Source organism: Pongo pygmaeus, chromosome 19, assembly GCF_028885625.2.
Source record: "Pongo pygmaeus isolate AG05252 chromosome 19, NHGRI_mPonPyg2-v2.0_pri, whole genome shotgun sequence".
Classification (NCBI taxonomy): domain Eukaryota; kingdom Metazoa; phylum Chordata; class Mammalia; order Primates; family Hominidae; genus Pongo; species Pongo pygmaeus.
In genome coordinates this window covers 84,140,047-84,156,787 of record NC_072392.2, presented here as the reverse complement: position 1 = coordinate 84,156,787, position 16,741 = coordinate 84,140,047, and the positions used below count along the sequence as shown (strand labels likewise).

The window sequence follows — 16,741 nt, the reverse complement described above, 5'->3', positions numbered from 1 at the left end:
TTTGACCAATATTGCAAAGTTGGCATGTGACCGAGCTGGGCCTTGCCCCGGGGCACACCGAGTCCTACTTCATTGCTCTTTTCCTGATAGAATGCCAGTGTTTACCTTTATGTCACCAAAGTCATTTTCCTTTTGTGCTTTTTAAATGATTGGATCCAAATCATTCGAAGATGGCAACATATACTAGATATGTCATTACTTATTTTCTTTTTTCTTTTAGAGATAGGATCTTGCTCTGTCACCCAGGCTGGAGTGCAGTAGCATGATCATAGCCCACTGCAGCCTCAACCTGTGCGCTCAAGTGATCCTCCTGCCTCAGCCTCCCAGGTAGCTGAGACTACAGGTATGCACAACCATGCCTGGCTAATTTTTTTATTTTTTATTTAAAAGAATTTTTTTGAGACAAAGTCTTACTCTTGTCCCCCAGGCTGGAGTGTGATGGCACTATCTCTGCTCACTGCAAACTCCACCTCCCGGGTTCAAGTGATTCTCCTGCCTCAGCCCCCTGAGTAGCTGGGATTACAGGTGCCTGCCACTATGCCTGGCTAGTTTTGGTATTTTTAGTAGAGACAGGGTTTTACCATGTTGTCCAGGCTCGTCTTGAACTCCTGACTTCAAGTGATCCACCCGCCTCAGCCTCCCAAAGTGCTGGGATTACAGGCGTGAGCCACCGCGCCCGGTCTTTTTATTTTTATTTTTAGAGACAGGGTCTCACTTTGTTGCCCAGGCTGGTCTCAAATTCCTGGCTTCAAGGGATCCTCCCACCTCGGCTTCCCAAAGTGTCAGGATTATAGGCGTGAGCCACTGTACTCAGCCACTTATTTCTCACTTAACCCCACATTGGGGAATCTGCCCTGCCCACAGCTCTGACCGCTGCCCACCATGTTCTTTGCTATAGGACCATCTTCCCTTCTCTGCCACATTCATTGGGTCTAGAGTGGACACCTGATCCAAAGGCAGCCGAATCATTTTGTTTTGAGGTACAAAGAGCTTAAGTCACACAGCTGGTGGAGGTGCCAGGATTTGAAGTTGTGTGTGTTTGACTTTAAAGCCTCTATTCTTAACCACTGTGATATACTGCATTGCTCTTCTTCCCTGAAGCTTGGGAATTTGGAACTGGAAAACCGTGAGACTGACTCAATGCAGAAGCTGAAAACCTGGAACATTTCTATGAGGAAGGTTGACTAGGCAGCCACTATGGGCCATACGCAAGCTAAAGTGTCGAGTAGTTGTGTTGATGCCAAGAGGAAAGTGGGGCAGATGCACAAAGAGAAGCACAGATGCTGAAAGAAACGCAGCCATGCATAGCAGAGTCTCGTTTATTCCAGTTCCATCTCAAGAGACACCTTCACTGAGATCTCATGTCTTTATAATATACAGCTGTTTTTATTTGGTTACCATGAGTTAAAAGGCATTTTAAACATTTGTTTAAAAAGTGGCCGGGCCCGGTGGCTCACTCCTGTAATTCCAGCACTTTGGGAGGCCTAGGCGACGGATCACCTGAGGTCAGGAGTTCGAGACAGCCTGGCCAACATGGTAAAACCCTGTTTCTACTAAAAATACAAAAATTAGCTGGGCATGGGGGCGCATGCCTGTAATCCCAGCTACTTGGGAGGCTGAGGCACGAAAATCGCTTGAATATGGGAGGCGGAGGTTGCAGTGAGCTGAGATTGCACCACTGCACTCCAGCCTGGGCAACAGAGTGAGACTCTGTCTCAAAAAAAAAAAAAAAAAAAAAAAAAGAAAAAGTTGTAAGTTTACTTTAAAAAATAGATTAAATATGGCCTATATAATGTTATTACAATATGTATTTTTTTAAAAAGATCTTCTTAAGAACAAATAAAGATGAACTTCAATATCTCACCCCTGTCAAAATTATCACAAATTTTTACTAACAAAGTCTGAATTAGCACGCAGATGGCATACGTCTATAGATTCCTTAGAAAGTTTAAGGAGGGTTATTCATGAAAATAAAATTAATGACATTGCTGCTTTATTAGGAACAATACATTTCAAGTTTTTTCTGTAGTTATAAACTACTCTTAAACAACTATAAACTAGTTATTGTAAATTTGTATAGAACCTAAAAAAAATGGTAATGGTTTTGATTTGGGAGACAGTCAAGGCCAATAAATAACATGCTCTTCCCCTCTCAAATTTAGAACACATTCGGGAAGATAGATGAATCCTGTAGATGAAGTTGTGGTTTGGGTGTGTGGCCAGGTGAAGGTTGAGAATCCTTTCTCATTAGATTAAATGGGCTCACCAGGTCACAGCTAGAGCCACCAGTCACTAGAGCCTGTAAAGGCAGGGGAGGAGGACATTCTGACAATAGGCCCTCCCTGGAGAGAGAGGCAGGGGGCTGAACACTGTGTTCGCACTTGCTTATCCAAGTCCATGGTGATTAGTGTGTGCGAAGAAAGGGCAGCAGTTCTCTTCTTGTTGAAAGCGCTGAAGAGCTTACTTTATAAGTCAAATTAGGGAAGGCGGGAGGATTGCGTAACACGTCCAGCAAACGTGTACGCATTTAACAAATGGTAACTTCTTGGGATATTCAGTTCAGATTCTTTTTGTTTAAAGAAAAAATTACGATAGGTATGGGTTTTTTCTCTCTCCTTCCGTGGAGATAATCACCTTTCTTTTCCACATGTTATGCTTTTGCCATGTCATTTCAAGGCTGTGTTTAGTCCCAAATTAGGACTCCCCCTGAGTGTACCTTAAGTAAAACAGAATATTCCAAAAAAGGCTTTCAGTTGCTTTTCCTATTCTATCTTATGCATTTAAGGTTTTAAATTGTTTTAAGAAATGCTTAAGTTGTATCACACACATTTTTATATGTAGTGTGTATTTTGTGGTTTGGTTCCAGCATAGTTCATGATTTTCAGTATGATTTCTTATTTGACACTGAGAAATTATCTAAAAGTATATTTTTTTCCTTTCCAAAGAAATTGCTTTTAGCCCCTTTCAGCAGGTGGAATTAGGAAACAAATGAATATATAGACACATACATATACATCCCTGTGTGTGTATATATTTGTGTATGTGTTTATATATTTACGTGTGTGTGTTTTTATATCACACACGTATCCCATACTTATACATCTATATTTCTATATCTCACATGAACTCACACTAATTACATTTCTAGTCAAATTCAACAGTGTTTATTTTATTCTTCTTATATGTTTTATTACCATCTGACTGTGAGAAACCTGACTTCCATTATATATTTACTTATTTGCTCAAACCTAGAATAGAGGGAAATGGTTTTTCAATTGATAGACCATATCTCTGTGAAGAAAGAAACCTGTAACTAGAGTCTAAGAGTTCTTTTGTGTTCTTTTCGTCTTCAGCCTAAGAGCACATGATCCAAAGATTGTATTCTAAAGTTGATTTGGTTATTTGTTCCCCCTTCAGTGTGATTATTAATCATTTGAAATACAAGTATGTTTGTTTCTGTTTGTATTTCATTTCAGAATTTCCCTGTCCTGTCCTTGTTTATTTCCATTATTTTTAGTAAATAAAACATTAATATGATTCCAAACACCAGACCTGGACCATTAGGTATATTCAGAGAGGTGTCGCCCTACCTTCATTCCTTCTGTGTTGTCTTTGCCATTCCAAGCCACTTCTGTGGATATATGATCTTATTAGTCTCTAGTTGATCATTTCTGTGTTTGTTCCTGCACAAATAAACAGATACAGGTATATCTCATTGTTTTCTCTTCCTCCTTACACGAAAGGCATGGATACTTTTGTACACATTGCTTTTTTCATTTATTATAACCTGGAAGTCACTCTTTCTTTTTACATCAGTGTAGTATGCCAGTGTGTTTATGCAACCACTGTTCTACATATGGGTATACAGGTTGTTCCCAGTATTTGCAGTTGCACGTGATGCTGTCACGAATAACCTAATGGATATGAATTTTTGTATTGTTTGGAATATAGATTCAGGGTAACTTTTTAGGAGTGGGAATACTGGGTCAAAATGACATGTATATGGTATTGTTACGTAGTGGCAAATTTTCCTCCATAAATGTTACACTGACTTCAGTTTCTCTTGGCTGCAAATAAGGAGGATGTCTTTTGGGCTGGGCACAGTTGCTCACACCTGTAATCCCAGCACTTTGGGAGGCCAAGGCGGGTAGATTGCTTGAGCTCAGGAATTTGAGACCAGCTTGGACAAATGGCAAAACCCCGTCTCTACAAAAAATGCAAAGAAATGAACTGGCGTGGTGGCGTGTGCCTGTAGTCCCAGCCACTTGGGGGCTTGACGTGGGAGGAGTGCTTGAGCTGGGCAGGCTGAGGCTGCAGTGAGTTGTGATCTCGCCACTGCACTCCAGCTTGGGTGACAAAGTGAGACCCTGTCTTAAAAAAAAAAAAAAGAAAAAGAAAAAAAAAGCGAAGCCTTTTAGACTCCCAAGTAGAATGTTGTTACAATTTAAACATTTTTGGAAATCTGGTAGGTGAGAAATAATGACACGGTTTTAATTTGCAGTACTCTTGTAAGTGAGATTAAACATTTTATTACATTTAAGGGCCATTTTAACAGCCTTATTTAGTTAGAATTGTCATACAATAAATTTCACATATTTAAAGTATACAGTTTCATGTATTTTGAACTATGTACATACTCATGAAACTACCAATTCAAAAAGATATACGTGTGAACATATGTATCACCCCCAACGTTCTCTTGTGCTCTCATGCCATCCTGCTGGTCTGCCCCTTTCCACCTCCCCATATCCGGGCAACCACTGATTTCTTGTCCTTATATTTTAATTTCCAGAATTTTAGATAAATGGAAGCAGACAGTATGTATAGTTTTTCCATTCCCTCCACATCTTTCCCAAAACTTGATACCATCAGTGTTTTAAATTTTCACCGCCCTCACAAGTGTGTAGTAGTATCTTACTGTGGTTTTAAATTTTCACCACGCTCACAAGTGTTTAGTAGTATCTCACTGTGGTTTTCACTTGCATTTTCCTAGTGACTAATGATGTTAAAAAGGTCTTCATGTCCTTATTGGCCATTGGAGAGTGTTCAAATCTTTAGTCCATTTTTAAATTGGGTTGCCTGTTTTCTTATAATTAAGTTTTGAGATTTCATGATATATTCTGCTTACCAGTCTTTTGTTAGATAGATGTTTTTGCATATTTTCTCCCAGTCTGTGACTTGCCTGTTCATTCTTTTAATGGTTTCTTTCAAAAAGCAGGTGTTTTTAATTTTGATGAAGTCTACTGTGTTTACAGTATTTGTTCTTTTATGGATTGTGCTGTTGGTGTCATATCTAGGAAATCTTTTTCTAACCCAAGGTCACAAAGGTTTTCTTCTGGAAGTTTTATAGTTTTAGGTTTTACATTAGGACTTTGATCACTTTTTAGTAATTTTGTATATACTGGGAAGAAGTAAGGATTAAAATTTTTTCTCAGGCTGGGAGCAGTGGCTCACACCTGTAATCCCAAGACTTTCAGAGGCCAAGGTGGGCAGATCACCTGAGGTCAGGAGTTCGAGATCAGCCTGGCCAACATGGTGAAACCCCGTCTCTACTAAAAATACAAAAATTAGCTGGGCGTGGTGGCAGGTGCCTGTAATCCCAGCTACTCGGGAGGCTGAGGCATGAGAATCCCTTGAACCTGGCAGGTGGAGGTTGCAGTGAGCTGAGATCATACCACTGTGCTCCAGCCTGGGCAAGAGTGAGACTCCGTCTCAAAAAAACAAAAAACAAAACAAAAATTATTTTTTCTCTTCTTTCATGATACTGGTTTCTTGTCCTTTTAACATATAAAATCTGTAGTGACATAACCACTCTCATTTGTAATATTGATAATTTGTATTGTTTCTTTTTTTTCTGACCAGTCTAGTTAGAGGTTTATCAATTTTATTGATCTTCTCAAAGAACCAGCTTTGGGGTTCACTGATTTTTGCCTAATGTTCTTCTGTTTCCATTTTATTGATCTCTGTTTCGATTTTTATTATTTCCTTTCTTCTACTTATTTTGTGTTTTACTGTTCTTTAAAGTGAAAGCTAATGCCATTGTTTTGAAACCTGTATATTATTTTCTAATACAAATGTTTAATTCTATAAAGTTTCCTTCAAGTACAGTGTTAGCAGCATCTCTCTAATTTTGATATTTGTTTTCAGTTTCATTAATCCAAAATGCTTCCTAATTTCTCATTTTATTTTTTATTTGGTCCATGGGCTGTGTAGAAAAACATTATTTAGTTTCCAAATATTTGGGGATTTCCCAGATATCTTTCTTTTGTTGATTTTTAATTTCTCAATGATCACAAAATATGTATTGCATGATGTGAATCCTTTTAAATTTATGGAGACTTGTTTTATGTTCCAGAATAGTCTGTCTTGATAATATTCCATGTACTCTTGAAATGAATGTGTATTCTTCTTTGATTGGGTGGAATATTCCAAGTGTCCATTAGGCCTAGCTGGTTGATAGTGTTCTTCAAATCCTAGTTATCCTAGCTCTTTATTCTTGTCTGTCTACTTGTCCTATCAATTATTGATAGAGAGGGATATTGAAATCTCGAAATGTAATTGTGCATGTGTTTATTCACCCTTGCATTTCAATAAGTCTTTGCTTCTTTTATTTTCAACATTTGTTTCCTGTTGATATGACTCTTTAAGTACTGTAAATTTACTTTCTTTAGTGTTGGCAAAATTCTTTGCTCTGGAATAGGCTTTGTCTGATTAATATCACGACTCCAGCTTTCTTTTGATTAGTGTTGATAGAGCAATATACCTGCAATATATGTATGCATGCATGTAATATGCATGTAATATAATCCAATATGCATGGGATATACATATATGCACATAATATGCATGCATGTAATATACATGCCATATACATGCAGCAGACATGTAACACACATGCAACATACATTGTGTGATACACATGTAATGTGCATGTGTGTGATATGCATGTGGCATGCATGTCATATACGTGTATGATACATGCACAGGACATGAATGCATGCTGCATGCATGCAGCATTACATGCATCCAATGTATGTGCTGCATGGGTGCAATATACATACTATATACATGCAATATACATGTGATATATATGTGTTCCTGAAATGCATATGCATATAATATACTTTTAAGGCATGTAAAACACATGTAACATGCATACATGTTATATGCATGTGCTATACATGTGTGCAGTATGCATGTGATGTGTGTTATGTGTGTATGTAAGATGCATGTGATATAAATACGTGCAATGTAATATGCATGTGTTGTACATGTGCTATACATGTAATGTACATGTGTCGTGCACACATGAAATATAAATCTCATGCACGCATTGACCATGCATGTGTTTTACGTGTAATATGCACACATGTAACATGCATGCATGCGTGTAATACACATGTGATATATGTGATATGCATGTGATGTGCATGTAACGTGCATGCACGCAACATGCATGGTGTACCCATGCATGTGATAGACATGTGATATGCATTCCTGCATGCAATGTGCATGCAATGTGCATGCATGTAATACATGTGCAGTATGCATGCAATACATATGTAACATACGTGTATGTAATAAGCATGTATTGTGCATGTATATAACATACATGTATTAATTTAGTATGCATGCTTGTAATCTGCATTGCCATGTAATATACACGTAAGACATGTGACATGCATGTATGTAATATACATGTAATATAAGCCTCTTAAAAATTTCCAATAATGATCTTCCAAAATGAGAAGTCCTTTATGAAGTTTTTTTAGATCAGCCTGGCCAACATGTAATAGGTATGTAGCATACATATAATATGGGTGCAATAACTACATACATGTTACATGCAATGCACACACATGTGATATGCATGTAATGTGATGCAGCATGCACGCGATATGCATGTAATGTGCAGGCATGCAATAGGCGTGCATTATACATGTGGCACGAATGTAAAATGCACGCAACATGCATACGACATGTATGTGACATGCATGCATTTTACATGTAGGTGATATTCATGTGATATGCATGTATGATACATGCATGTGATATGTGATGCAAATGTAATGTGCATGTATGTGATATACATGTTATACATGCAGGTAATATGCCATATGCATATGATAGAAATGTGCCATGCATGCAATATGCATGCGTCATACACATGTGTAATATACATTTTATGCATGCAACATGTAATATACATGTAACATACATGCCTGTAATGTGCATGTGTTAATGCATGCGTGTGATAAAGGTACATGTCATGTGTATGCATGTAATATGCATGTGTGAGATGCGTGTAGTATGCATGTATGTAACATACATGCATGCATGCATGTAATATGCATCCATTCCATATGCCTGCAATATATAGATAATATATAAAATGCTTGCAATTTGCATGTAAGATGTTGGTAACTGATGCCATATGCATGCAGCATATATGCATGTAACACAAATATACATGTTTGCAATACTCATGCAAAATACATAAATGCAGTATGCATGTGATGTGCATGTGCTATGCATACATGTAATATGCATGTGACATGCATGTTTGCAATACACACGTGATATGACATACATGTAATATGCACGTGGCATGCATGTTTGCAATACACGATATGTGTGATATGTGTAACATGCGTGTGATATGCATGTCATACATGCATTTAATATACCTGTGATATGCATGCGTGTAGCGCATGTTATATGCATGTCATACACATGTGTTAAGCATGTGTGTAATTTACACATAATGCACATGTAATTTGCATGCATGCAATGTATAGATATGCGTGTAATATGCATGCAGGTAATATACATGTGATGCACATGTATGTAATATGCTTCTATTTGATTTACATGTAATAAGCATTCATGTAGTAAACATGCAATATACATGTTTCTGATATTCCTGTATGCATGTAATATGCATACAATACACATGCAAGCAATATGCAATGTTGTACATGTAATATATGCATGCGATATGAGTGCAATGCATGCGGCACACATGTAATATTCATGCATGCAATATATATGTATACTTGTGTGTAATATACATGCATGCAGTATTCATTTAAATAACATACATGCAATATACATGCAAGTAATGCAAATACAGCATACATGCATGTAACATGCATGTGATACTTGTGTAATGTGTATGCATGTAATATACATGTAATATGCTTGTATGTGATGTGCATATGGTATACATTATGCAATGTACATGTAATACGTTAATCTTCTTAAATATCTTTAATAATGATTTTATCAAAATGAGAAGTCCTTTACAATGTTTTCCTAGATCAGCCTGGCCAACATGGCAAAACCCCGTGTTTACTAAAAATACAAAAAAATTAGCCAAGCATGGTACTGCATGCCTGTAATCCCAGCTACTTGGGAGGCTGAGGCAAGAGAATCACTTGAACCCAGGAGGCAGAGGTTGCAGTTAGCCGAGATCGCACCACTGCACTCTAGCCTGGGTGACAGAGCAAGACATTGTCTCAAAAAAAAAAAAAAATCCACACCAAAAAACAAAACAAAAAACTGATAAAACGTCTTGATCATTTTTGCGTTTCTAATACTGAGCACAGATCTTGGCATGTGATAGATGTTAAGTAAATGCTAATGAACATTTTAGCTTTCAAATGCTCTAGATATTCGATATACAAATATTGCTATGTAAGGATAAATTACAATAAGTACTTAGTTATAAATTCAGATAATTAATATGAAATGGTAACTTATTAAAAAATGTATGTACAGATTTAAAGAAATAATGTTACGTGTAGTGAAACTACTTTGGACTTCCAGTCAGATGGGTTGTTTTCATCACTTGTTCTGGCACTTTTATGTGAACTTGAGCAAATCACTTAACTATTCTAAGTTTCAGTGTTTTCATCTAAAAAATGTAGTAACTTTTCTAATAGAAATTATGTGAAATAATATGTGAACTGCCCTAACTGTGATGAGCAGGGTAGACATTCAAATGTTCACTCTGTTTCATCATTTCCAAAGATTTAAAAATTATGGCTACACTATAAATGTTATATTTTGGAGCAGTATAATTCTCTAAAAGTAGTGGGACATGTCTATTGCGACCTTTCATTTCATATCACTTAGAAATCATCTATAATGAGCAGAAAAGCTTCTGTCACATGATAAATATTACATTTATATTTGATAAATAGGAGAAAATTTGCCTGCTTAAAATTTGATCTATTTGTGCATAGTGATTAATATAAGTGAGAATATTTTCCAGTGACTTTGAAATATTGAACTGCCCTGGGACAAGGCATGGATAATGTTTTTGAAGGAAATAAATATTTCAGATTCACATTTCAGCCTTTTTTCTTTATTCCTTTGATCTGGCTTTGGTTTACTTATCATTCTGCTTGAGTGACTTCATACTGTCCTTCTTCCTCTCCTGGTAACAAGAAGTGGTCCTCACCTATTCCAGAATATTTAGGTTTTGTCATTTTACAAGAATAACATAAAATTCCTTATTATTTACTGATATAATACTACATCTGTAATGAAATATATTAGTGAGTACGTATGTAAACGCTGCATATATGATGTACAATTTATAAATGGAAGTTTTAATCATTTGTTTGTTAAATATAGGGACATAAACGAAAATAGCATCATATGTGGGATTTATTTTGAAGTTTAAAGAATTTAAAGATTTTAAAGGAATTTTTCTTCACCATAAACCATGACTGCTTTATCTTTAAGGATAATTTTCTCAATATTTTGTGAGTTTACCGTAGAAGTATTACTTGCTTTTGTATTTGATGAGCTAGAGTTTGTTTTATTTATGGACCCATATTACAGACAGAAGTTAGTTTAGCATAAAATTATTATGTAAACTTTAAACTGTTTAAAACTTTCATTAATTTTACTTATATAGCTTTATTTCCTACCTTACACATAAATTTGATCCTCTGAGAATTGTTTCTTATATAGCCTCTTATTTCATTGTTACATTCTTTGTATTCTTTTAGCACTTAAAATTTGTCACAAGATTTCATGTGTACGATATTGCATCATTTTATTTTTCTCCTTATATTTTCATCTTTTTCCTTAGTCAGATTATAGTTTCTGCAAGATAGGAACCATGTCTTGCACTTCTTTTATGTTTTCTATGGTATTTGAGTGAGCAGATCTTAGAATTTGCTGCCAGCACCCTTGTTTCTGCTCCCAGAACAAAACTAACTTACTGAGAATAAAGGCTACAAGGTTGATGCCAGAACTAGTTCTTTTGAATTACAATTCAAATCCAGTTGGCGTCATAGATTTATGGACGTCCTAGCTGACATCCGTATCTTCTTACGAGGTTTTTGAATTGTTTAAGAAGATTCCTCATTTCTATTTATAACTAACATGCTTCAACCAACAGGCATGGTTTTTTAAGACTGGTGTTTGACCCTGGGGGCAAGCTCTCTGGGTAAGCCTACATTGTTGGCAATAAAAGGTCTTTGTCAGAATAGAGTTCTGTAGAACTTCTTTATGCTGTTGTCATACCTGTTTCAAGCTTTTCCCTTAGTAGTGAGAGAATAATTTCTGATTTAGTGTTTTGGGTTATCATAGTTTCATTGAGCTTATGAGAATAATCCATTCCTTGCCTTTTCCATCTTCTAGACACTGCCCCAGTTCCTTGGCTTGTGGCCCTGCATGCATTGATTATGTTGAATCTGTAGATCAATTTGGGAAGTATTACCATATATTTAATATTAAGACCAGTACTAATTTTCATTTTACTGAGCATTTCTTTCTGACTCTTGAAGTATCAAATGTTTAGCTGTCTACAGGGTTTACCATTTTTAAACTAGAATTTAGCAGAGACTACTAGTTTTAGAAGTCAAGTGAAGAAGAGGCCAAAGCAGTTTATTCATCTGTCATGCTTATGAAAGGTATTATTTTAAATATTTTTGACTCATTCAGTTTAATCAGTTTAAGTAACAACCAGCAGCCATGAATATAGGTGATATTGCCTCTTGTGAGTCTTGTTTTCCAGCCCAGCTGGAAAGGGCATGGGGACTCTTCTAGCTGTTTTTCAGACTTGTTTGAAGTTTCTTGTTTTGTGTTGTTTTTCTTGGAGTTTCCAGGGGAGATGCCAAACTGGCAGCAAATGAAGTATACTGTAATGTGAAGCGTTATACATACATGTTGGATTGCAGCCATCTTTATCAAGTGTACTGGGACAGAAATGTGCAAAAGGAAGATTTTCAAATTAAGGTTCACCCGTACATATACATGTTAGCTTGTAAAGCTCAAAAATACTAAACTGTCATCCATTAGTTCCCTACATTTTATTGCCCTTTTTGGAATAATCATGTACTTCAGAACATCGTTTGATCTGAGCTGGCTTGTGGTTATTTAACAATGCAGCTTCTTTTTTCTTTATCCTTTATATACTCAGATGAGGAAAATTTACTGCATTTTATAAATAAATCAGAGCTAAAAAGCAAATTTTCTTTCCACCTTTTTATCTTCACGGAGGCCCAGCTTTAAGGCATTTGAGTGATGCATTTCTACTTGGCCCCACAACTAGTTCCACTAGAAAAAAAAAATCTTCAAAGTCCTTTTTTCCTCCTTCTTGCAGGATGCACTGTTGGGATCACGGTAAAAAGGAGCACTGTTTCTGTGATAGGAGCAGACCTTTGTCTGTTTCAAAGCTTCAACATTTCACTTCTGCTTCATTACCATGTAGAAATTCAAATGGATCTCTCCTTAAAATGATTATCACCTCTTTATTTGAATTGACAGATTCAATTTATATTAAGACAGAGGGGCCAGGTACAGCAGCTTATGCCTGTAATCCCAGCTCTTTAGGAGGCTGAGGTGGGTGGATCACTTGAGTCCAGGAGTTCGAGACCAGCCTGGGCAACTTGACAAAACCCCATTTCTACAAAAAAGAAGAAAATTAGCCAGGGGTGGTGGCTTGCACCTATATTCCCAGAGGCTGAGGTGGGAGGATCACCTGAGTCCAGGAGTTCAAGGCTGCAGTGAGTCCTGATTGTGCCACTGCACTCCAGCCTGGGCGACAGAGCAATACCCTGTCTCAAAAAAAAAAAAAAAAAAAAAAGGGCAGAAGGTTTCTAAATATTAGTGGAGTTCAATGTATTCATTATGGTTTTACTGGACAAGAACATTGAATTACATTGAATGAAGCCACTTTTGATATTTAGTGTTACTATTAGATTAATTCAGACAGTATGGTGGGACTGGAAACTAGATTTTACATATTTCCCTGTGCTTATAATTGAGTATAAAATAATATTTGCTATTTGTAAATCAGGGTAGAAATGATCAATTAAAAACAATGTGCCTTATTGTGCAAAGTTTTCACATTTTAAAATGGCCTCTAATTATCTGATGGATAGCTACAGTTTATGACTTTGATTGATGTGGTCATAAATTAGTTATAAAGTAAATGAACTAAGCTTAGTAGGTAAGAATGACATGTTATAGAGAAAAAGATTTGTCCTATTAAATTAAAAGTGTTTAACTAAATAGTTCATGTGAATTATTGCACAAATAATATAAAAAACTGACTTTCAACATAGGACAAAGTTGCTATTTCAGCTATAGGTCATATATTTTTATAAAATGTGTTATCTTTCTTTTGGCTATTTAATGTTCCATAATTAAAAAGTAAGTGATATATAAACTTTTAAAGTTTTCAAATCATGTTGAATGTACTTTCTTTTGTATTTATATACGAACTGGCCAAAGGTAATCCTCTGATAAATGTTAATCTTAATTATAAAATAGTCTTTCCAAGTGCTTTAAGAAGGGCCTCAAAAATTAAAGAGGAACATTAACTAGTCACTATAATCTCCGAAACAGTCATTGCACTGCCTAACCCCAGTGCCTTGTAAACAGTGCCACCATTCATCAATTACAGCACCCTTTCCCTCTGAGCTTGCTCTCAGAATCCTTTAAATAGAACATTCCAGCAGCCCCTTCCAGTCAGTTGGGACCACCACACCAGAGAACATCTATTTGCCAATCAACGTCTAGACCAAGATACCCAATAACAATTTATGTGACTTTATGTTGTTCCCATGTGCTGTTTTAGTATTTAGATATTTTTATATTCAAACAAATTATTCAACATTTGTAGCAGGGAAATCCTACATACAACTTAAAGCCTCCTGTTCTTGCACAGAATAATATAGAAAGAGTGAAAATGCACCAAAACAATTTAAAATTCTCTATAGCCATCAGAGTGCTCAGCCTTTCATATAGTAGTGCCCCTGAAATCAGCTTTCAGTATGATATCCAGTTATTAATCACCGTTATCTTTGAGCTAATATTCACATTAGGTGGCAAAAAAGCCTCACTAATGTTAGGACCTTAGAACTTAACAGCCAGTTAACATTAAGGCCATTTTGCTTTAACAACATGTAAGAAACATGGTGAACAACAAGATATTCAGGTCCCAGTTCATTAAAGTTGACAAGTTGAAGAATAGCTTTTAAAAACTCCCAGAATCCTGTACCCCATTGCTGCAAAATGCAGTTACTGAGAGCCACGTGTGGCATGCCCATGACCTGGAATGGCTTAACTGCAAAATGCAGTCACTGAGAGCCACATCTGGCATGCATCATGACCTGGAATGGCTTAACTGTCATGCAGGGCATCACATACCTTGGGGCAGTATTAAACTCTGTAAGTCATAAAAATGGTGGCTACATCTGTAAAACAGACACATAAAGGAACAGGGATTAGTGGAAAAACTGTTACGTTTATCATGGGATTGCAATGATTATTGTCACCTTCAGGTAGATGGATACATGGGATATGAAGAGATAAATAGACACAAGGTGGTGTTTAAAATGACAAATAAACATGCACGATATGGTCTTTCAGCCTGTCAACAAAAATGTGCCTATTTGCGGATCCCAAATACAGGGGTGGGGATGGGATATGGGTGCGAGGAGAGAACACACACACACACACACACACACACACATTGCTGTCTATCTACATCTATATCTATACTGATATCTATATATCTGTATTGATGATAACCTCATTATAAAGGGACAAGAGAGTCTTGCTGAAGTAGAAATTAGGTGACACGTTTTTTCTTATCAGTCTTTTGACCACTTAAGCTTTGAAAGAGGTTTTCAATTTGTTGGGGGGGGGGAGAAAGTTTGGTATTTTGATATGTGATATGTATATGATATGTACATTCTTATTGAAAAGCCTAGAAATTTTTGTGTCTTAGAGTGGATTTTAAACTCAGATGAGTAACCTGGAAAAACCCATATAACTTTTTGCCCAAGTCTTAAAAGATTCCATCATCTTGTTTTAGAAATGTCTTTTCTCCCCTTTATGATATTTCTCTAAAATTTGGTTTGAGTGAGTTAAATTACCCACCCCCGCCCAGCATCCTTCAGTGTTACAGCTAATAGTAAGAACATATTTTATATGTGTGTAAGCTTTCCCATTTAGGGAAGGTGAGCTAAGTTAATCTTACCTGTGGCATCTGGAAAATCAGGAAAGCAGTGTGGCATAGCAGCCAACAACAGAAACTCTAGAAGCACACTGTCAGGACTGGAATCCTGGCTTGACCTGTTGTTACTCTAGGTATGTAACCTTGGAAGTATTCTCTAAACCCTAGTTTCCTGTTCCGTGTAAGTAAGGATGTAATAACACTTATACTGGTTTACTGTGAGAATAAATGAGAGAAGACATAAAATTCTGTATTAGTCCATTTTCACACTGCTGATAAAGACATACCGGAGACTGGGCAATTTTCAAAAGAGGTTTAATGGACTTACAGTTCCACATGGCTGGGGAGGCCTCACAATCATGGTGGAAGGCAAGGAGGAGCAAGTCACATCTTACATGGATGGCGGCAGGCAAAAAGGGAGCTTGTGCAGGGGAACTCCTCTTGTTAAAACCATCAGATCTCATTAGACTTATTCACTATCACGAGAACAGCATGGGAAAGACTTGCCCCCATAATTCAGTTATCTCCCACTGGGTCCCTCCCACAACACGTGGGAATTATGGGAGCTACAAGATTAGATGTGGGTGGGGACACAGAGCCAAACCATATAAAATTCCATTGCACAATGCCCAGCACCTAGTTAGAACTCAAAGTTAACTATTGTTAAATGGCATGCATTTATAAACTGAAGGCTTTAATTTTTTCTTCTATCAACATGCAAAGATTCCTTTTGTTTTGTTGGACCCTTTCAGCTATATAGTTTCTGCCTAAGGTATGAAGAAATGAGATGGTTATCAGTTCTTTTAGGCAATCTGCTGGAAGGCAGTAAAATAATTTTAGGCCATCATGTTTCTCTGTTGCATTGACTTCACTGCAGATTAACTTCTGGTGGACATACATCTTTCTATGTGTACATTTTAAAAAAAAAAAACATGAGATATAATTCACATACCATAAAATTCACTCCTTTAAAGTGTATAGTTTGGTGGATCTTAGTATATTCACAAGGGTGTGCAGCCATCACCACTATCTAATTCCAGAACATTTTCATATTTTCCTCATTTCATATGCCTTAGCAATCACTCCCTATTTCCCCAGCCTCTCAGACCCTAGCAACTACTAAGGTACTTTCTGTCTCTATGGATTTACCTATTCTGGAAATTTCATATAAATGGAATCATACAATATGTAACTTTTTGTGACTGGCTTCTTTCACTTAGCTGGATGTTTTTAAGGTTGATCCATGTTGTAGCAGGT

The 16,741-nt window shown here is 36.6% G+C and overlaps 1 protein-coding gene across 40 annotated transcripts in view; it reads left to right on the top strand.

Moving 5' to 3' along the window:
• CEP112 (centrosomal protein 112) overlaps window positions 1-16,741 on the top strand; it is a 598,860-nt gene that overhangs the window by 221,785 nt on the left and 360,334 nt on the right. The window lies entirely within an intron of this gene.